The sequence below is a fragment of the Megascapheus bottae genome, chromosome 17, assembly GCF_031878675.1.
Source record: "Megascapheus bottae isolate mThoBot1 chromosome 17, mThoBot2.hap1, whole genome shotgun sequence".
In the NCBI taxonomy this organism is placed as follows: Eukaryota; Metazoa; Chordata; class Mammalia; order Rodentia; family Geomyidae; genus Megascapheus; species Megascapheus bottae.
Genome location: NC_143525.1, coordinates 16,614,481 through 16,637,584, shown reverse-complemented (window position 1 = coordinate 16,637,584; position 23,104 = coordinate 16,614,481). Strand labels below are relative to the sequence as shown.

The window sequence follows — 23,104 nt, the reverse complement described above, 5'->3', positions numbered from 1 at the left end:
TGTGAATTTAGCAAGTCTTGTGGGATGAATCAGTGAATAATGAGGTCTAGCTTATAATTTTAGCTCCTTTTCCTTCTATACCAGAGGTTGGAATACCATGGCCCTAGGCCAAACCTAGTCTACCCCTTGGTTATGTAAAAAAAATGGGGGAGGGGGACATAGCTAAATTTTTTACTTATATAATATTATTACTGATAATGATCTTCACCCCGTCATAAGTTTTTATTGAGCTTGGAGAGCTAAGTCCCTCCTCAGGAATAGCCCATGAGACAAAGTCAGTGTTCCAAAGTTTGTGGGTTTGCCAAATTACGTCTGATGGGTTTACTGGTCTCAGTAGGTGCATCAAGCACTGTCCTAGGAAGTATTCATTGACTTAGCTTAGCCTAAAATGAAGCCTGTCATTAATCCTTAGGTGTGTGGAGTACCTAAAAACATCCATCTTGTTACAGTCCATGAACGAGGTGAGCCATGTTACTTTTTTTCCCACCAGTCCTGCGCTTGAGCTCAGGGACTGAGCACTGTCCTTGGACTTTCTCAAGGCTAGAGCTCTACCACTTTGAGCCTCAGGACCACTTCTGGCTTTTTTCTATATATGTGGTACTGAGGAATTGACCAGGTTCTTCATGTACGCTAGGCAAGCACTATACTACTAGGCCAAACTCTCTGTCCCAGCAATACCACGTTTAAGTTGCAAAGTTTCATTACAGTATTCTCTCTCAAGAGACCCTGTGATTTGTTCCTTGCATAGTCACCACATATGTCTCTCTGCTATCTAACATTATTTTTTTCTGTGAAGACTGGAGATCTTTTTTTCATATATTTTTTATTGTAATTAATAGAAGGGTTACATGATATTTTCCAGATAGAAGATGCATTAATTCACATACATTGATACCCTTTCACATGTCTTGGTCCCCATTTCCCTCCCCCCACCCCCACCCCTCATCTTGTTTTCCCCCCTTCCCTATCCAATTTCAAATAACCAAATACAAATATATCTGATATATCAGATAATGGGCCAGGAGTTTGGCCTAGTGGTAGAGTACTTGCCTAGACTGGAGACTTTGAAGTACTTTCAATTTTAGGTTTTCTCTGGATATCACCATCATTTGTAGCTAGTTGCTACCTATTAGTATGCATAATATTAAACAGTTCTGGTCAAAGAATGGCCTAGTTGATCACTATGGACTGACTGATCTTATGGTTTTTTTCTTTGTTACAACCTGAGGCAACAGTTTTGTCAGTATAGACAAGTTATTGTTGTCTGTCTGATAGTCTTTCCTGAAGAGGAATTCTGCCATTCTTTTCCTTGAGGACAGTTTCCTCCATATTTTGAAGGTATTTTCTATCAATTGGCACTATCTTTCCTGGATTCCAAAGTGAATGGCTTAAAACAATAACAGAGACAAAAATGAAGACAAGGGTGCCACACTGTTCTGCTTTTGGTTAAGTCATGAGCCCAAGTACAGAGTTCAAGCTTTTCAACAAAAGCAGCCTGTAACAAATTATTTCTGAAGCTTAGCGGCAGCATCAAAGACTCAGTTTTTTTCCCTTTTGTATTTCTATTTTCAGAGTTTCTTTCCCTCTTTATATTTCTATTTTCAGAACATTGGTTATTATTCTTAGATTGTTCTTAGGTAGCTGCAAAAAGACTGCAGTACCTTCAGGTTTTGTATTGTAAATTGTATTGTTTTAAGACTAGTATAACAACTGACCTTTTCTTTGTTTCCATTTTAAGAGTAAAGAAAATAACTGAAAGCCAAATTGTAACCTTTCTTCAACCCATTAATGTAACTGCAAATGTTATTAAGATGAATTTGCTGATCAGATATCGCTTCTTAGCTTAGGAAGAGAACTAGCTTCCCTTAAAACAAGTACCTAGAATGAAGTCAGGATTCTGTTAGCATGAATGCTAGGGCTAGATAGATAATGGTGGAGTGTGACATTTTTACCTATACCAGAAATGAGAAGAATAAGTCCACATTTGCTCATAAGGAACATAGGCTCAATGGTTTCCCTCATTTGTCATAATCAGTAGAAACCTTGGACTTTCCTAACAGAAGTTTACAATAGGGCAAAACATAGATACATAAGACCATATAGGATGAGGTTAAATGAAAGGACCTCCAGGATATAGAAACAAGAGTCATATAATGTATGATTGTTGTTCTTAATGTACTATGTTATTTCTCATCTCTTTTGTTGTCCCTTGCTTATCTTATATTGTTACAGTACCTTACCTTGTTATCTGATATATTGTATATATGTTTATTTATTTGAAATAGGATAGGCAAGGGGGAAACAAAATGAGGGGAGGGAGTCGGGGGTAATGGAGACAAAAACCTGAGAAGGGGTAGCAATGATTGTTAAGTAATGCACCTTTATCTGGCGAATATAATGTAACCCTTTCTATTAATTACAATAGAAAATAAAAAATAAAAAAATGGGGCTTCTTTAAGTGTGTTAATAATACTTACTTATTTATTTTTGCCAATCCTGGACTTAGACTCAGGGCCTGTCCTTGGGCTTTCTTAAAGCTAGAGCTCTATCACTTGAGCCACAACACCACTTCTGGCTTTTTTCTATGTATGTGGTACCGAGGTATAGAACCTGGGTCTTCTTGCATGCTAGGCAAGCCTTCGTGCCTGCTAGGCAAGCATTCTACCACTAGGCCAAACTCCTGGCCCAATAACATTTATTTTTTAAAAGCATTAGCTGACACTCTGGCTCATACCTGTATTTCTCACTACTCAGGAAGCTGAGATCTGAGAATAAAAGTTGTAAGTCAGTGGGGACAGACAAGTCCAAGAGATTCTTAATTCTACTTAACCATCAAAAAGCTGAAAGTGGATGTGTAGGTCAAGTGGTAGAACACCAGCTTTTTGCAAAGAAGCCAATTAAGGAAGAACAAGAGACTTCTAATTCAAGCCTTAGTATTTGTACTAAAAATTTTGTACCAAAAATTAGCATAAATTGTAGTATTCATTGTACAAATGGGGTTTAATAATGCTATTTGTGTGTGTGTGTGTGTGTGTGTGTGTGTGTGTGTGTGTGTGTGTGTGTGTGTGTGTGAGTGTGTGCGCGCGCGCGCACACGGGCTCACCTGTGTGCCTGTCCTGGAGCCAAACTTAAGGCCAAGGCTAATAACTGAGCCACAGATCCACTTCTGGCTTTTTGGTGGCTAATTGGAAATAAGAGTATTGGAAAATTTTCTGCTCATAGTAAGTTAGAACCTTGGTCCTAAGATCTCAACCTCCTGAGTAGCTAGGATTATAAGCATGAGCCACCAACACCTGGCTAATATTAATATTTTAATAGGAAGATTATAGAGTTGTTATAGTATAAATCAATCCTAGTCTTTCCACTTAGATGATCTTAAAATACTTGATTTCTTACATGCAAAGTTAAGGAGTGGGCCTCAAAACCATAAGATTTTAGTATGATCAGCCCTTCCTGAAAAACTATCCACACAATCATTTCAGAAAATAGATCACTGTGTTTGACCAGGAGAATTCCTCAGTAGTCTGAAATATAAATGGATGGGAGACTTACCCTTAATTTTTCTTTTAGAGATTTTTTTTTTAAAGAAACACGATTTTTTTTTGTTAATTTGGTACTTCTAAACGGTCAGGTTTTTCAAGTATTAGGGACAGACTTGTGAATGTTCACTGGGAGAAAGATCATACTGAAAAAAAAAAGTAATTCCACATAATGCTTGGTTATGGTTTTTTAGTTTAAAAATTTATACCTTATCTGTCACGTGTTATTTATACAGTAGTCTGCCAGTGAAATCATTTCATTACCCAAAACATTGTGTTTATCATTCTACTTTGTTCTCTTGGAAACTAATGACCAGACTGCTAGTAAATCAAAGTCATTTAAAAATATTTCAAGTTTTTTTTTTTTTAAATCAGTACTGAAGTGTACTTGCTAGGCAAGTGTTCTACTACTTGAACCAGTGCTTCTAGTCCTTTTGTTCCCTTCAGTTTAGTTTTCACGTAGGGTCTTCCACTGACATCTGACCTCAGTCCTCCTACTTAAAGTATACACTACCATGCCTCACTTTCAACTTCTTTCTCTTAATCTTTCAAAAATTTTATTCTCCAATGCTAAAGTACTATCAAGGCATATCTTTCTTCCTTCCTTTCTGTTATAATTTTTGCATCCACGATTACATGGATCCGATAAAGTACTGGAGCTGTAGTTTACTTTGAAGTAAGACCTCATCTGTAACAGATTATGCTATATGTCATCAGTAAACAAGTTAAATGCTGCTCCCACAAGACCACTTTCCTCTTCAGACATGAATGTCAAGTCTGGACCTCCAGTAATTCTGACCTATTAGTTATTCATTGGAGTGTCCCTTGACTACATTCTTGGGTTTAATAATTGGTTAAAGTGGCTCACCATTGGATATAGGGTATTTATTTATTTATTGGAAAATATTTGGATTATTTTCTTTTTTGGTGATTATGAATATTACCACATGAACGTTCACACACAGATTTTTATGTGGACATAATTTTTCCTGTCTCTAGAGTAGTATCTAAAAGTGGGAGCTGGGAGTTTGGCCTAGTGGTTAAAGTGCTTGCCTAGCATGCATGAAGACCCGAGTTCGAGTCCTTGGTACCACATACATAGAAAAAAAAAGCCGGAAGTGGTGCTGAGGCTCAAGTGGTAGAGCTCTAGCCTTGAGAAAGTCCAAGGACAGTACTCAGGCCCTGAGCTCAAGCCCAGGACTGGCAAAAAAAAAATAAAAGTGGGAATATTGAGTCATATAATAAACATATGTTTAAGTTTATAAGAAATTGAAACTTTACTAATTATATCATTTTCATTGACACCAGCAATATTTAAGAATCTCATTCTTTCTTATCCATAGTAGCATTTGATATTGTCATTTAAAAACAGGACTTTTTAAAAGCCATTATATTAAAGGTATAATTATATCTCATTGTGATTTTAATTGCTTTTTCTACTAGCTAATAAGCATCTTTTCATGTGCTTATTTGCCTGTATCCTTTCAGATCTTTTGCCCATTTTCAAAATTAGGTTCTTGGAGTTAAGCACACTCTATTCTCCTTTTCCTCTTCCTCTCCTCTGTTATTGGTTTAAAAGTTTTTGATTTCTATATTGTTTATTTGTTTCTACTTTTTCACTAATACTAATACTGCATTGTCATTATTATTGTAGTTATTATATGTAAATATCTTTCTCTCTTTTTTTTTTTGTCACCTTTGAGCCTTGAACTGGGCTTGGGCGCTATCCTTGAGCTCTTTCAGATCAAGGCTAGTGCTCTACCGCTAGAGCCACAGTACCACTTCTGGTTTTCTGATGGTTAATTGGAGATAAGAGTCTTATGAATTTTTGTGCCTGGGCTGGCTTTGAACCTCGACCCTCAGATCTCAGCCTCCTGAGTAGCTAGAATTAAAGCCACCCACACCTGGATTGTAAATATCAATTTTTAAAAGTAGCGTATTGTACCTTGTACTTGTAGGGTAAAGCAAAGTGAAAATAGCATAAAGATTTTCTGTTAAATTTTGAGAGTTCATTGTATATGCTGGATAATAGGCCATTTTGTTGTGTATGTGTTTTGCTTAAGCTGTTAACTGTATTTAATGAATTTATCTCCTTTAAAAAGATTCATTCTTGGGGCTGGGAGCATAGAATGCTTGCCTAGCATTCATGAAGACCAGGATTCAATTCCTCAGTACCACATACACAGAAAAAGCCAGAAATGGTGCTGTGGCTTAGGTGGCAGAGCACTAGCCTTGAGCAAAAAACAAAAACAATAAAAAAAAGTGTTCAAGGACAGTGCCTAGGCCTTAAGTTCAAGCCCTAGGACTAGCAAAAAATAAAAATTAAGAAAAAAGATTTATTCTTTTAGGGCTGGAGATGTAGCTCAGTGCTAGAGTGCTAGCATGCTTAGGCCTTGTGTTCAATCTCTGGCACTTGAAAAAACTTCAAACCAAAATAAAATAAAACACAAAAACAAGTTTAAAAAAAGGAAGAAGCTTCCAACCTGCCTAAGTTCAGGTTATGAATATTTCTCTTATGCTTTCTTCCAAAATTTTGTAGCTTTAAATTTAGATCTCTGATGCATTTGAGTTATTTTTAATATAAGGTTATAGTTGATGTATTTATTTTATGTATGAATATACATCTGTTATAAAACCACAATGAAAATGTGATACTATTCCTTTTACTTTTGTACCCATTGTTAAAGTGAGTTAGCCCTGTCTGGTTTGTTGATATATTTGTTTCTGTTCTTTCATCAGTACTGTACTCTGTTGATTACTCTAGCCTTAAGTCTGAACATAGGATAGTATGATACTTACTACTTGATTCTGTTTTCAAAATTACTTTAGTTATTGTAAGTCATTTGCCCTTTTACTATACGTTTTAGAATCACTTTATATCTTTAAATCCTTTTGAGAATTTTATTGGAATCAGATTAAGTCAATAGATAAGATAGAAATAATATTTTGCCTTGTGCCTTCTAGGCTATGAGAATGGTGTATCTTTCTATTTGATTAGGTCTTATTAGATTTCTTTCACTGGCATTTTGTATTTTTTAAGCATACAAATCTGGTATATATATTTTTTAGACTTATAACTAAGTATCATCCTCCTCCTCCTCCTCCTCATCCTCCTCCTCATCATCTATCACCATGTCATTTACTTCCTTTCCTTCCTTACCCATAGTGTTCTACCTTCTTCCCCTTTCCCCCCTTCTCTAACTTCTCTGGTATTGTATTTAAATTTTTGTGTCTGTATTAGTTATTTTTCTTGTTGCTGTGACAGAGTAGCTGAGAGAACAACCTAAAGAGGAAAGATTTATTTTGGCTCCTGGTTTCAGAGGGTACAATTCATCGTGGCAGGAAGGACATGTCAGAGCAACTCACATTATGGTGTACAGGAAGCAGAGGGCAAAGCAGGAAAGGGTCATGGATAAGATACCCTAAATGACCTGCCCCACTGACTCTGTCTCTAGGCAGTTCCCCTTCCCAAAGTTTTTACAATCTTTTAGTATAAGTACTACCTGCTGGGGAACAAGCACTCAAAACTGAGACATTGCATATTCAAAATATACCATTTTTTAATTGTACATTGTTCATATGTAAAACATATATGTGTGTAGGTATAATATATAATTCATGTCTGTAGCTTTTGTATCTTTTCTCACTGAATTCACATTCTAAGAAAGTTGTATGTCTGTGTTTACTTCTGCTTTTTTTTCCCCTTTGTCAGTTGTACGGCTTGAACTCTGGGCCTGGGTGTTGTCCCTGAGCTCTTCAGCTCAAGGCTACCACCCTACCCTTTGAGGCACAGCACCACTTCCAGTTTTCTACTGTTGAATTGGAGATAAGAGTCTCACGGACTTTAGTGCCCAGGCTGGCTTTGAACCATGATCCTCACATCTCAGCCTCCTGAGTAGCTAGGATTACAGGTGTGAGCCACCACGCTCAGCTTCACTTCTGCTTTTTTTTTCTCTTGTTTTTTTTTATTGTAATTAGTAAAAGGGTTACATGATATTTGCCAGATAGAAGGTGCATTAATTCACATACATTGATACCCTTTCACATGTCTTGGTACCCATTTCCCTCCCCCCCACCACAGCCCCCGCTTTTTTTTTTTTTTAAAAAAAAGAAACAAACTAGATTTCTTGAAAATTTTCAGGTGTATAGTATCTTCTAAGAATAGAAGGAATTTTATTTCCAGTATGCATGCCCTCTATTCTTTTTCTCATCTTATGCCACTAGCTAGTATTTCTAGTGTAAATATTAAGAACTGGTATTCTTGCATTGTTCCTGATTTTAGTTGAGGCCTTCTGCCATTAAATATCATATCGACTGTAGTTTTATGTGTTTAGTAGACGTTCCTTAAAAAGTTAAAGATTTTTAGGTTTTTTAGTTTTATTTTTATCCATTCAATTTTGAGAAATGCATTTTTTTGCCCCCATTAACATGGCAAAAATCTATTTAACGATTTTAAAATGCTGAACTAGCCTAGCACCTGGAGGGTAAACTCTACTTACTCATTATTTATTATACTTAAAAATACATTTCTGGGTTTTGTTTGCAAAAATTTTGTTGAGTTTTTGCTATTTATAAGGAATATTGCTATATTTTTCAAATAATTTTGATTTGTTTTCTGAATTATCTGCTCTCATGAAATGAAGTGAGTGTATTTCCTCTTTTCTCACCTGAAGAATTTTTGTAAAATTGTTGCTATTTCTGTAAATGATTGAGTTCTGTGAAACCATTTGAGCTTGGACATTTGTTTTAAAAGGTGTTTTTTCTTTTTTTGCCACAGTTTAATTTTTTTAGTAGTCATAGGAATATTTAGGTTACTGTTTACACTTGGGTGACTTTCAGTACTTCCTAGTGATTTATTAAAAGCCATGTTTAGAAGGGCAGGTTCTGCTACTGAATAGCTATATGACCTTGGGAAAGTAGCTTGAAGTTTAATCCCTTTGGCTCCTTAATTTGTTTAAAGGGGCAAGGGTAAGCTATATTTGGTTTTGAGTTTTCCTATAGTTTCAAAGTTTTATGATCCTGGTAGCATAAAACTGTATGTCTTTGAAGTTTATGGCAAATGATTTTGATTTTTTGTTTCTTGATTCATCTGCCATTTATTGGTTTAGCTGGATTTACTTTGTCTTTAAATAGATATGTTTCTAATAAATTATATTTATGAAAAAGTATGGGTAGAAGCATTCCTGTTTTTATATTTGCATATTAAATACTTATGGTCTGTGAAAAATTGCTTTCATAAACTAGCTCTTATGATGCAAGATGTATGTGTTAGCTTTTAATATTTTCTCCTGAAAATTTGGAATTGAAGTATTAGAAATCTATTCTCTTCTGATAATTGTCTTTCTGATCTTCATGCTTTAGAAGACATTCATTTTTGGATATTCAGTAGAAACAATGATTCTGTTAAGTATTTTTTGTAAAAATAAAAATTTAAATGTGACCGTGTGGTACATTCTGTCCTTTATTGGGTTTAAAGCAAAGTGAAAGTAGCATACACATTTACTGCTGAAGAAAACATTAAGTTGCAGGCTGCAGCTGGAGGATTTTACGTAGGCACCTGTGGGTTTGAGTGCGTTCGATATCCAGACTGCAGTAGGAGGCTGGCACTGACTCTGCTGACTCCAGTACACTCCTTCACTGCTGTTCTGCCGATGTCTTCACTGTCCAGAAGACAAACAAAATGGTGCAGCACGTTCAGGGCTTGGGAATAAAGTAGCCGTCAATATGATTCTGAGGTGGGTTTGCTACACTGAACAGGAGAGAAAATTGTTTAATAAGAATAAAGGCTTAAGTATAGTTTGGTTTAGTATGTCAGACAGCCTTAGCTGTTTTATTATTTGATCATGACTGTTTAAGAACGAAATTGTTCTGAAATCTGCATGCCCTCTCTACATAGGGGTTCAGGTATATTGCATGTATAACAGTAAATGCATGTATGGTAGCTCATAAACAGATATATCTAGTAAATGTATGTAGTATTGATATTGATATTCTTCATTAAAGTTTTTTCCTATTAATATTAGATTTTTTAAAAAGTAAACATTTAAAATGTTTCTGTTGAACATTTGGCGCAGATCCTGCTAATGTTTTTCCTTACATTGTTCATTTTGTAATAGCAGAAAGCATTCTCTGCTGAGATGTGGCAAAATTAGTAGGATGAACACTGGAGTTGACACTTCATATTTTATTGATGACCATAATGCAGTGAGTTCGCATTACACATAGTCATGATTTAAATGATTATCTCTTTTATGAAAGCAAAACATTTATAAGAACGGCCATGTTATAGACAGTATAAAATAAAGGAACTAGGACAAGTAAAATTTCTCTGTTTAGCAATGCTCAGCATTGATTTAAAAATTACTGCTATTTTAAAAGTATTGTATAGAAACAATTGAACATCAAGAATAGAAAAAACATGGAGGTTTAGTTCCCACCCCCTCCTGGAAGCACTTCTCTTCTGTACTCCTGTATTTTGGGTTTCTGTGGCTGCATGTTACTGAGGAGCTGTCCAGTAGAGACAAGATATGTTTTCCTAAGCCACACCCAACAGATTCAGCTTTTTTATGCTTTGTGGTACTATTTTAATCCTGTGCTGATTTGTAACCATCAACTGTGGGATGATTTTGAGTTGTAAAAGCAAGGATATACTATATTTACAGATTCCAACTTAATATATTTTTGAACATCTGAGTTACTGTATTAATAGCATAGAAAAGCAAAATTTAAGTTATGCAGCATTTTTCTGTGAAAGAGAAAGATATTTTATGTCTCCATTATGAATGTGCAAGTATTTTGATTATATAGGTAATAATGTTTCTGGTATATATTTTGGTTGGTATAGTGGATATAACATTCAGAGTTCAGATTTTATTTGAGAAACATTTAAGCTACTTAAGACACTTATTTTATTTGCTTTAAAAAATTGCAAAGGATTCAGCATGAGTTATAAAAAAGATCTATGATATCTTATTTCATACCAAAGCAATTTTTTATGTGATCAGAATTAACAACTATATGGCTATCTGGTGCTGTGTTAGATTACCCCACTTTACTAGACAGAAATAATAAGGAATAAGAATTATTCTTAGTAGTCTGCAGAATGCTTATATTGTGTATTTTCAAAAACACTTGCTTTTATACAGGACATATTTATTCTATCCCCTCTTCAAAGGAAAAAATATTGTACTACATTTCTTTGATTTTATTAAGCAACACAGAGTAATGATAGGATTTTTATGTGCCATGTTTAATAACAATAAATGGCTAACTATAAGTTGAAATATACTACATTATTAGAATGTCTCATGTTATCTAAAATGTTATATAACCCCTGATGGAATGTTGCAGATGAAACAAAGAAATCTGATTGGTTCTTCACAAGACACAGCAGCCTTGAAATCCTTTCAAACCAGAGGCTTTCACAGCAGCTTGGGTGGTTAGCTACCATCACGGTAAAACAAAACAAAACAAAAAAATACCTTGGCAAGGAGGGGATTGGAAGAGAATGAGATTGCTAAGACACTTCCTTATCTTTGAACATTTATTTTCATTGAGGTTTTTATTCCCCAACAGTCTTTCCTCCTTTGCTTTATTTATTGATACTTAGACTGTTGTATATCACTCTAATGAACTTTGTAAATAATTATTATTCAATGAAATAGAAGAGTGTCTCTAAAAGGGAGTTTTGAGTAATAGCAGGGGCTATTACTGACTTCAGAACGTATATTAAATACAGATGAATGGAACTTGTTGAGAGCTGGGGAAGATATGATAGAAAACCTAGATACATAAGGCCATACACTATGACACTAAATGAAAGGACCTCTAGGATATAGAAACAAAAGCCATATAATGAGTGATTGTTGTCCTTAATGTACTATGTTATCTCTCATCTCTTTTGCTGTCCCTTGGTTATCTTATATTGTGACAGTATCTCACTTTGTTATCTGATATGTTGGATATATTTGTATTTGGTTATTTGAAATTGGATAGGAAAGGGGGGAAGACAAGATGAGGGGTGGACGTGGGGTGGAGGGAAATGGGGACCAAGACATGAGAAAGGGTGTCAATGTATGTGAATTAATGCACCTTCTATCTGGCGAATATAATGTAACCCTTCTATTAATTACAATAAAAATAAAATGAAGAGTTCTGAATATCAGTAATACTGACTTTACCCTTCCACATCATATTAAAATTACATTAAATAATTTGTCATCTAAGACCTGTGATGCTTGGTGATGGCATGTTGTTATTGACATTCAAACAGCATGATGTTGTAAGTCAAAAACAGGTGGAGAATTGTTTGTTATCTATTGTCGATTGGAAATACCCTACCCTTGAGTTGTGAGAATAATATTCATTGGCTTTTATATATTTACTATTCTGGGCTAGATGATCTGCTAGATTCTAGCTTTAAATCACAATAACAAATGTGCAATTCTTCTATGCTTTTATTTTACAGAAAATATTTAAAACATGCTTATAGTATTTTCTGTTAAAATCAGAAAATCCTTATGTTTAAGTAAGTAATAAGTCAACTTCATTTATAGGATCTAGCATAAGGAAAATATCTATGACTAAGGATGAGTATTTAAATTGAGAGAATGGATTACATTGACAGGAAATAGACACATCAAAATATAAACGTATGTAAAGAGAAATATGTATGGTATATCTGTCCGATAAATATCTGTGATTATTTTTTAAATTATCTATATGTTAATAGAGTCAGCCTGAAGGCAGCTGGCTGCAAGTGTCACAAGCTAAAAACAAAATGGCTGGCAAGGATTACTACTGTAAATTTGCAATAGAGAGCCAGATGTAATTAAGATATCATTTGTTGAAGGAGAGTGTTGCAAAGTGAAATGATGAAGGAATGACTTGTATGTGGTGTTTTTGACACCAAACAAGTATTGGTTTATTAATGAAATGAGTAAGTACTCTGTTGCTACATAAAAACAAGGGGTTTTACACTAGTAGTTCATTTTCCACTAAGTGATAGTATTAATTTAACTGACACTGATTTGTGTAATTCTAAAACCTAATTTCTGAAGGTATTATTATTAATTTTTCAGACTGATAATGTAGTTGTCAGTAAAGGAAATAAAGGGGAGCGACTTATGCATCTTAAAATGGGTGAAATTGAGAGTTAACTTTTTGAGAGTTCTGTTTTATGAATATTTTGTTAGTCTACATTAAAGATGGAAGAAATAAAATAACAGGAAAATTTAGCTATGAGTACAAATATAGTTTATATAAAATGACAATACCCATATATTTATATTTTAGGAAAGTTTGAGTTTATTAAACTAAGTAAGCCAATATTTGGTTGCCCAAAGATTAAATGAGATTAAAATTGTTAACAAACTTGGTTAAATTGAGAAACATGTCAACGAGTTGAAATGGCGCGTTAGTTGACATATCTATCTCTCAGACATGAAAAATATTGGTTATGTATTTTAAAAGGAAAAAATTGTTATGTTCTCCAGCACATTTTATGAGTCCCCAGCATTGAGTAGTTTCTTGGTAATAGATAATATCAAACACTTTAAAGCACATTTATAAAAACATACATAATTATACTTTTTTATAATCACATGGAGTAAATTCTGTTAATTTACTATTTAACAAATGAAAATAAGTCTGAAAGATGTTAAGTGACTTGACCAAAGTCATGGACTAGACCCAATCTTTGTACCAGTATCTGCACTCTTTCATTATTTCTTCTTGTAACTGAAAAATAAAAGGTGGTAGTTAAGCCAGGAGCTGTGGCTCATGCCTAAAATCCTAGTTACTCAAGAGGCTGAGATCTGAGGATTGATGTTCAAAGCCAGCCAGGGCACTAAAGTCTGTGAGACTCTTATCTCCAATTAGCTACTAGAAAACCAGAAGTGGTGTTGTAGCTCAAGGGGTAGGGTGGTAGCCTTGAGCTGAAGAGCTCAGGGACAATGCCCAGGCCCAGAGTTCAAGCCTCGTAAGCACCCCCCTCCGAAAAAAAAAAAAAAAGTGTTCACCTCTGTCCTTAGCCCTCAGAGTCATGAGTTGATGTATATTCTGGTAAAAACTGAAGAACAGAGCAAATGGGGCTGCTACACTTTTCAAAATGGTTCTGGGCTTGGAGGTTTTGTGGCTCACTGGTAAGAACATCTCCCTACAAGTACCAGACCCTGAGTTCAAACAAAACAAATAAACACAAACAAAACTTGTATTTTCATTATTTATTTATTTATTTATTTATTTTACTCTGTGTGTGTGTTGGGGGGGGGGTTGTGGGGCTTGAACTCATGGCCTGGGCACTGTCCCTGAGCTCTTTGGGGTAAGGCTAGTGCTCTACCATCTTGAACCATACCACCATTTCTGGTTTTCTGGTGGTTGATTGGAGATAAAGTGTCCATCACAGACTTTCCTGCCCAGACTGCCTTTGTACCACAATTTCCAGATCTCAGCCTTTGGAATTGCTAGGATTATAGGCCTGAGCTGCCAGCACCTAGCCAAAAAAGTTTTAAGTACAATTTTTCCCCTGAAATCGTTTTTTTCAATCTTTTAGCTATAATATATAATTATCACCCTCAGCTAATGTATATGCATAGTTCTAAAAGCTGTTTAAAAGCTCATAGCAAGTATATGTAGGAATCAGTTGGAAAATTGGTCAAGCTTTGTTTACTTTCCAAAATGACTACAGCATCTAATAATTCATAAAGTTCAGTTGATTAAAACTTCTGAATATTTCTGAACTTTGTCCTCCCTTTTCATTCTTACTTCATTACTTTAATATTTCATCTTAGCTCACTTAAATTACGATCTCCAGTTTCATTACTCTGCAGTCCATTTTATTTTGTAAGATGTAAATTTGAGTTTTGAAAATATAAATTCTTAACAGCTTTCAGATTAAAAATGGCCTCCTTCTGGCCAGTTTTCATTTTTATAATCACATTCTAACGTATACAGACATAGAAAATGTACACTCACAAATACAAACTTAGAATTCGATTTTAAATCCTTGATGCTTTTTTAGAGTTGAGAAATCCATGGGCAGTGTGTCTATAAACAACTTTTTGTGTAGTACTGTATCTCAAAACTTACTGAGTTATTCAGCAACTTTTCCCTCTATTGTTGGCATATGCATGTTACATTGTTTATTTTATGCTTATATTTACTTTTCTGTTTGTGCTCTCCTGGGGCTTGAACTCAGGAAATAGTCACTGTCTCTGAGCATTTTTGTTCAAGGCTAGTGCTCTACCACTCAAGCTACAGCTCCACTTTTGACTTTTTGTGGTTATTTGGAGATAAAAAGTCTTACCGACTTTCCCAGTGGGGCTGGTTTCGAGCCACAATCTTCAGATCTCAGCCTCCTGAGTAGTTAGTATTTCAGGCATGAGCCCATTGGTACCTGGTTATGCTATTTAATTTTTGGAACTCATTTCTTTCATCTGTTTTCCTCTTAACAGAAATTTTGTTTATGCCAATTTTTTATTGTTGATGGTATGTGATTAGGAATAATTCTGTATACTGGGAAATTTCTGGGGTCTATGCTCAGAAGTGAAGTTGGCAGGATATAGGTTATTTATATTTTCACTTCTAGATAATTTCTCTATTGTTGTCACTGAATCAATTTATGTTCTCATGAGTATTACAGAGTTCTAGTCTTGCCATCTTTTCAGATATTCAGATTGTCAGATCTTTTTCCCAATTAGGTGAGTGAAGAGTGGTATCACTGATTTATTTTCCTCATTTTTTAGAGACTGAACATTCTTGCATGTATTTATTGGAATTTACAGATCCTTGTTTAATCATAACCTTCACGTTTTGAGTATTGATTCATAGGAATTCTTTATATATATATATTTTTTTTCTTGACATAGTTCAGCAAGCTTCTGAAACAAATTTAACCTACCACCTGTTTATATACAACCTGTGAGCTAAGAATATTTTTTACATCGATTTTAAATGATTCAGAAAAAAATGAGATTAAAGTGCCATTTCATTGTAATGTGAAGATTTTATGAAATTCAAAGTTCAATGCTTGTGAATAATGATGTTAGACTATAGGCATGCTCATTTATGCACATATTTGCTTATTTTTGAACTACAAGGGGGGAATTAGTTGAGTACTTGTGATAGTGATCATTTAGTCTGTGAGACCTAAAATATTTATCTCTTCTGTAGTTTATAGATCTGTGGTCTAGATTGATCCTTGGTCTGTGACATTTATTGCAGACATCTTCTCTCAGTTTCTATACACTGTCTTAAAATTTTGCTTTGGGATTTAAAATCCAGAATTCTGTTGAAGGTTCCAGTTTGAATTTATTCAATTTCATAATTATTTTTATCCTGTGTTATTTCAAAAATCTTGCCTTATTTGAAAACTATGAAAGTATTTTTCTTTTTTATTGTAATTAATAGAAGGGTTACAGTTGTATTTGCCAGGTAGAAAGTGTATTACTTTATAAAAGTATTTTTCTAAAATATCTGTAAGATTTTTGTTTGCTAATTGTAAATACAATAGTCATTAGCATTAATACGGTATTTTGATTTTCTGATTTTTAAAACACATTTGAATTTGTTTATTCCCCTTCTCCCCCCTCTTTTTTTTTTTTTTTGCAAGAAGATCACTGAAGTCAAGAATAATTGTAATAATGGGCCCTTCTCTTTTTCCCTTTCATTTTAAGGGTATGGCCCTACCCTTGAGCCACAGCCCCATTTTCCATTTTTCTAGTGATTAATTGGAGGTAAGAGTCTCACATTCTTTAGTGCTCAGGCTGGCTTTGAACCTCGATTCTCAGATCTCAGTCTCCCAAGTAGCTAGGATTACAGGCATGAGCCACCACACCTATTTCCCTTTTATTTTATCTGGGCCCTACCATGTGGGATTAATCAGCACAGCCACAGTGGAGGTGTGGCTCAAGTGGTAGAACACCAGCCTTGAGTGAAAAAGATAAGGGGCAGTACCCAGCCCCTTTACCAGTCTCCCAGCAACAACAACAAAAACAACAACAAATTTCTGCTATAGTCTATTAAGAGAGTAAATATTTATCTCATAAGACTTTAGTGAGAATTGAATCATTTACATTTATAAAACACTTAGCATTTTGCCTGACACATAATAAGGGGCAAGTAAAATATTAGCTATTTTTATTGATGTTGCTACAGCCTGATAAGCTAAAGCTCTACTTTTCCTTCTCATACCTCATAAAAGGTATATGTGTAAGCCAGGCAGTAGTGGCTCACACTTGCTATCCTAGTTACTCCTGAGAGTGATGTCTGAGGATCACTTCTTGAAGCCAGCTGGTACAGTCTGTGAGACTCTTATTTCCACTATGCTACCAAAAATGCTATGGCTTAAGTGGTAGAGTATTAGCCTTGACCAAAAGAAGCTTAAGTTCAGCAGCCAGGCTCTGGGTTCAAGCCCCAGGACTGGCACCAAAAAAAAAAATGTATGTGTGTACATACACATATACGGTAACCTATAATCTCAGTGTAATCATGAAAATACCAGAAAAGTTCCAATTGAGGGCAGTCTGCAAAATACCTGACCATTGTTCCTCAAAATTATCAAAGTCACTATAAATAAGAAAGTCTAAACAACTTACAGTTTAGGAACCTTAGAGGGCATAATGACTACAATATCATATCCTAGAATGCAAAAAGGCATTAGATAAAAACTGAGGAAATCTGAATAATATATAGACCTTAGATAAGAATGTATTTAGATTGACTTACTAGTTGTAACAATTAATTGTAATAATATAGGATAGAAAACTGAGTGTGGAGTTTTGGGGATTCCTCTTGTATTGTAAATCTAGAACTACTCTAAAATGAAAATGTATTTGAAATGTGCAACTATATACACACATGTATACATACTTATAAACACATTTTATTTTTAACCGAGTTCATTCTTCCATTTTAATTCCATATTGGATTTGTCATTTTTGCATATCTACTGTGTACCTAGTCATCAACTTTTAAAATACTGATATTATTACCAGTGATTGCTGTATTTACAATTAGCGAGTTACTTCGTTGTTAGTCATCATTATTGATGTATAACTACATCATTAAAATCAAAATATTCTCTGGTGAGTAGAAAAATTCTACTCACCAAATCAGAAGACTGTTGATGGAATATTTGGGAAACCTTAGACAAATACAGATTAATAACTCATCATGAGAAACTTGTTTATATTTTTAAAATTAAAAATAGTTTAATGTCTATAAGAACCTGTGACCTGGCGAGGTACGTGGCCTAGTGGTAGAGTGCTTTCCTAGCATGCATGAAGCCATTGGTTCAATTCCTCAGTACCACATACATAGAAAAGGCCAGGAGTGGTGCTGTGGCTCATATGGTAAATCACTATCCTTTAGAAAGCACAAGGGCAATACCTAGGCCCTGAGTTCAAGCCCCAGGACTGGCAAAAAAGAACCTATGATCTTACCATCTTTTATACTCTAGCAACCTTTGAAAATATTTCAGATATATATTTTTAAAGAATTAACTGTGAGGCCAGGAGTGTGGCTTAGTGGCAGAGTGCTTGCCTAGCATGTGCAAAGTCCTAGATTCGATTCCTTGATACTACATACACAGAAAAAGCTGGAAGTGGTGCTGTGGTTCAATTGGTAGAGGGCTAGCTTTGATAGCTTTGAGAAAGCTCAAGGACAATGCCCAGGCCCTGGGTTCAAGCCCCACAACCAAAACAAAATAGAATTAGCAAAGACACAGATGACATTATGTATGTATGTATGTATGTATGTATGTATGTATGTATGTATTTATTTATTTACTTATTTTTTGGTGGGTCATGGAACTTGAACTCTGGGCACTGTTCCTGAGCTCTTCAGCTCAAGGCTACTGCCCTACCGTTGAGCCAAGCCCCACTCCTTGTTTTCTAGAGGTAATTGGAGATAAGAGTCTCAGATCCTTTTTGTGCCCAGGCTGGCTTTGAACCTTGATCCTCAGATCGCAGCTTCCTGAGTAGCTAAGATTACAGGCATGAGCTACCACGTCCAGCTACATTATGCATATTTTGTTCAGATTGAAAACAGCTTTTTTATTTTATAGTAAAAGACACTAAATGTTTTCTTTTTTTTTTCTTTTTGGCTATAGTGGAGTTTGAAAATCTTCTGCCTTTTTTTTTTTTTTTTTTTTGCCAGTCCTGGGCTTGAGCACTGTCATTAGGATTTCTCAAGGTCAGAGCTCTACCACTTGAGCCACAGCACCACTGCCGGCTTTTTTCTATGCATATGGTTCTGAGGAATTGAACCCCGGTCTTTATGCATGCTAGGCAAGCACTCAACCACTAGGCCAAACTCTCAACCCCTGCCTTTTTACTTTCTAGGTAGGTGCTATACTGCTTGAGCCATACTTCCAGTTCCTGTTGCTCTGCTTACTTTTGAGATATGGTCTTTTTTGTCTAGACTGGTCTGGAAAGTGATATTTCTATTTATGCTTTCCACTAACCTAGAAGTGTAGATGCCTACTACCACACCCAGCTTTTCTATTGAGACAGGTGTCTCACCAACTATTTACCACCCCAAGGTGGCCTAGAATTGTGAACTTCCTGATCTCATCCTCTCATATTGCTGGATTACAAGCACCTGCCACCATGCCCAGTTATTGGTCAAGATGTTTGGAGGGACTGTTTCATGACCTTTTTGTTTGGGCTGGTCTTGATCATCTCTTCTTCCAATCTCTGCCTCCTAAATAGCTAGGATTGCGGGTATTAGTCATTGGAACCTTGCTTACATATTTTTCTTGAGAACTCAGTCAGTTTTAAGGTCTGGGCTGGCCTATGAAAATACTTACTGAAAAACAAAAACTACTAATATTGGTATGGAGGATAAGTCCATAGTATTTTGGAAAATGCTGCCCATGGTTGGTTTATTGTTTGTTCCCTGACACTTTTATTAACATAATTTGTTGTACCAGGACATGTCATTTGGCATGCCCATATATGCACACAATGTTTCTTGATTACACTCTCCCCTTCTTATTACTATCCCTCATTCCTCTTCCTCCCTCCCGTGCCAATTTCAACAACGTGTTCACTCTTTCATTCGCCTACCCCTTTCTCATGTAGGACCTGGTCTTGCTTTTGTGTGTGTGTGTGTGTGTGTGTGTGTGTGTGTGTGTGTGTGTGTGTGTATGATAATTGTTCAAAGTTTTTTCACCATGGTATTTCACACATGGATATACAGTATTTGAATCATATTCATTCCTGCATTTACTCTCACATTTGGGAAAAAGTGAGAGTAAACTCTTCCAAATGAGTTGGGTATTGACATCTTGCTTCACAGATGTAGTATATTTTGGTACTGTTCATTTCCCTCTCCAATCCCTTTAAACCGTCCCACAATTACAAACATGTATCTACATATATATGTACACAAATATGATCCTGTATGTTTACATATTTGTCTAGTATCTACATATGATAGAAATCATGTTTTCTTTTTTATTATACTTTGTGTAAGAAAGCTAGATTCCTTAAACTACATCCTGGACCCACATTAGAACCACCTGTTCTTATTACATGAATGTAATTACTTTAGAGCTGGCCCTTGAGAAGATTAATTAAGCAATATTTAAAAAAGAATACTCACTGTATACAAGATAAAAAATAAGAGGTCAAGGTCATTGACATGATCTTGGAAATGTAAATATAACTACATAGACATAAAAATCTATGATGGGATATATACTCTATAGACATGTTATATAGATCTTATGCATCCATGACATACAAACTCTCAGCTTAATTTTAATTTTGTTCTTAAATTTATGTGCCAGTGATTACAGAGATCCTGTTCTTGAATATTTATTTGTTAAAAGTAACATTTGAAATATGATGTAAAAATCAATGTTAATAAAATTTAAAATAAAACAACTAAGATGAAAATGGCTTTCAAAGCCACATTGTATTCATCTGTCAGTTCAGTGCATCTTATAATCATATAAGTAACTGATAAGCAGTGTGGTAATTCTATACTTATAATAAAATCATGGAAAAAGAAACAATTATTTCTGGTGTAGGTATTCTGAAAAATCTGTAGAAAAGAGAAATGATACTTTTGTGAAAGAATAATGATGATTCAGATGAACATTCCACTTAACATGAACTCTGTGCTGTTTCTGTTTGTACTGTTTTATATATGTTACTTTATTTGACATCACAATGTTGGGAATTAATAGGGCCAACTTCACAGATGAAGAAGTGAGGCCAGAAAATTCAGTTTTCCTAATCACATAAGTAGTAATAGTTCAAGGATTGAGACCAATCAAACTCTACTAGACACCAAGCACCTGTATTTTTTTTCCCACCTGGGGGGCAGGGAGAGATTGTGGGACTTGAACTCAGGGCCTGGATGCTGTCCCTGAGCCTCTTTTGTGCTCAAAGTTAGTGCTCTACCACTTGAGCCACAGCTCTACTTTCTACCAGGCACTTTCACATATATTGAGTACAATTTAATTAAGGAGTCATCTGTAGGGTATTACATAAGGAACAACATGAGTAAGTTCATGGAAGCTTTATAGTTCCCATTTAATATATTCAAGTATTTTGATGCTGCCAGTATTACTTGGACTTTTTATGGCTCAAGTAATTGAAAATTTGAATTAGAACTGATTATTATAAGGGGTTCAAAAGCCTTTTCTTTGTCAGTATTTTATACTTTATGCTTTGTGGACCACATTGTAGGGTAGTTTTCTTCAATTATCTTTATCAGTAAGAATCTTGTTGTCTTCCATGTCTCCACACAACTTTAGCATATTCTTTGTGGTTTATTCCTTTTACAAGAACACAGCTAGCATATGTAGGAGCCTTATCAAGCTCTTTCCATGTCTAAGAAAATACAAAACCGTTTCCAGAAGTTTTCTAATATGCTGTCTTAAGCTTAATCCTATCAGTTTGACCCCTACCACTCCAAGGAAAGAAGCCATACCAAGTCAGATTGGCTAAACTCAATTGGTCAATTCTCAATCTTCATTTTACTTGACTTATTGACATTTAACCTTTGATCTTCTCCCTTTCTTTATGTGACTTCTGTATTTTTCTGATTTTGCTTTTATTCTGAAGTGGCCTCTTGTTCTATTCATCTCGTTGATTCTTCCCTGTGCTCCCAGCCCTCTGTATGTTGGATTCAGCTCCAAGGCTGTCCTCTGATCTCTTTTCTCTCTGTATGTCTCCATCTGTACTGCCTTCTTGAGGATCTTTTATAGTTTCATAGTCTTAAGATTCATTTATTTCCTGACTGTATTTTGTATTTACTTGCCAGAACAAGGATAACCCAGGACCTCATAGTTGCTCAGCTTGTAGTCTTACCACTTCAGCCACACTTCCAGCCTGGTTTTTTGCTGGCTGTTTTTAGAGGTGGAGTAGCACAGATTTGGCCGCTCAAGCTATCTTTGCACTGTAGTCTTCTGGATCTCAGTCTCCTGAGTATCTAAGATACAATCTAAATTACCCACAAAAACTGACATATAAATTACATGTGGAACTGATATATAAAGTACTCGGAAAACATCAATTAACAAGGGAAAAGCACATTAGTAGATGCCAACATCAATATGACTCATTGAAAACTGGACAAAGATTTAAATATAGCTATTATAAAGTTACCTTGCTAAGTAATAATGTAAATCCTTTTGAAATGCATGGAAAAATAAAACATCTTAATGAAGAAATAGGATATACAAACAAGAGCCTAATGAAATTTTCAGAACTAATATAATAAACAAAAATCATACTTGATGGGTCACTAACAGAATGGGGATGACAAAGAAATCAGTGAACTTGCAAACAAGTAATAGATATACAGATCTAAACCAAGGGGAAAAAATGGGGAAAGTAGAACCTCAGGGATTCTATAGAACAATAACAGAACATCTAATTTACATGTCACTGGAATTCTAGAAAAAAAGTAGAAATGTTGGGGTTGAAACAGTATTTAAAGAAATGTGAAGACAGACATTCTTCCCCAAGAGTTGCCACGTTTCCTGCTTCAACTGTTCTTGAACAGAACCCGTGCTTGACTCCCAGCCCAGCCGCCCACTTGGAGCCACCAACCTCCCGCCATCTCTTCATCACATCCTCAGAGCCCCAGGTGTCCACCGCCTCACAGCTACCAGTGACAGCCTCCTCTGTGTCTTTCTACTTTGACTGAGATTATGTGGCTTTGAAGAACTTGGCTAAATATTTTCTTCACCAATCTCACGAGGAGAGAGAACATGTGGAGAAACTGATGAAGCTGCTGAACCAGTGTGGTGGCTGCATCTTCCTGCAGGATATCAAGCAACCAGACTATGATGACTGGGAAAGCCGGCTGAATGCAATGGAGTTTGCATTGCACTTGGAAAAAAGTATGAATCAGTCACTACTGGAACTGCATAAACTGGCCACAAAAAAAGTGATCCCCATATGTGTGACTTCATTGAGACTGATTATATGAATGAGCAGGTAAAATCCATCAAAGAATTGGGTGACCATGTCACCAACTTGGGCAAGATGGGAGCCTCTGAATCTGGCATGGCAAAGTATCTCTTTGACAAGCACATTCTGGGAGAC

At 35.4% G+C, this 23,104-nt stretch overlaps 1 protein-coding gene across 5 annotated transcripts in view; it reads left to right on the top strand.

The window, feature by feature from the left end:
* Tanc2 (tetratricopeptide repeat, ankyrin repeat and coiled-coil containing 2) overlaps positions 1-23,104 on the top strand; it is a 247,578-nt gene that overhangs the window by 35,208 nt on the left and 189,266 nt on the right. The window lies entirely within an intron of this gene.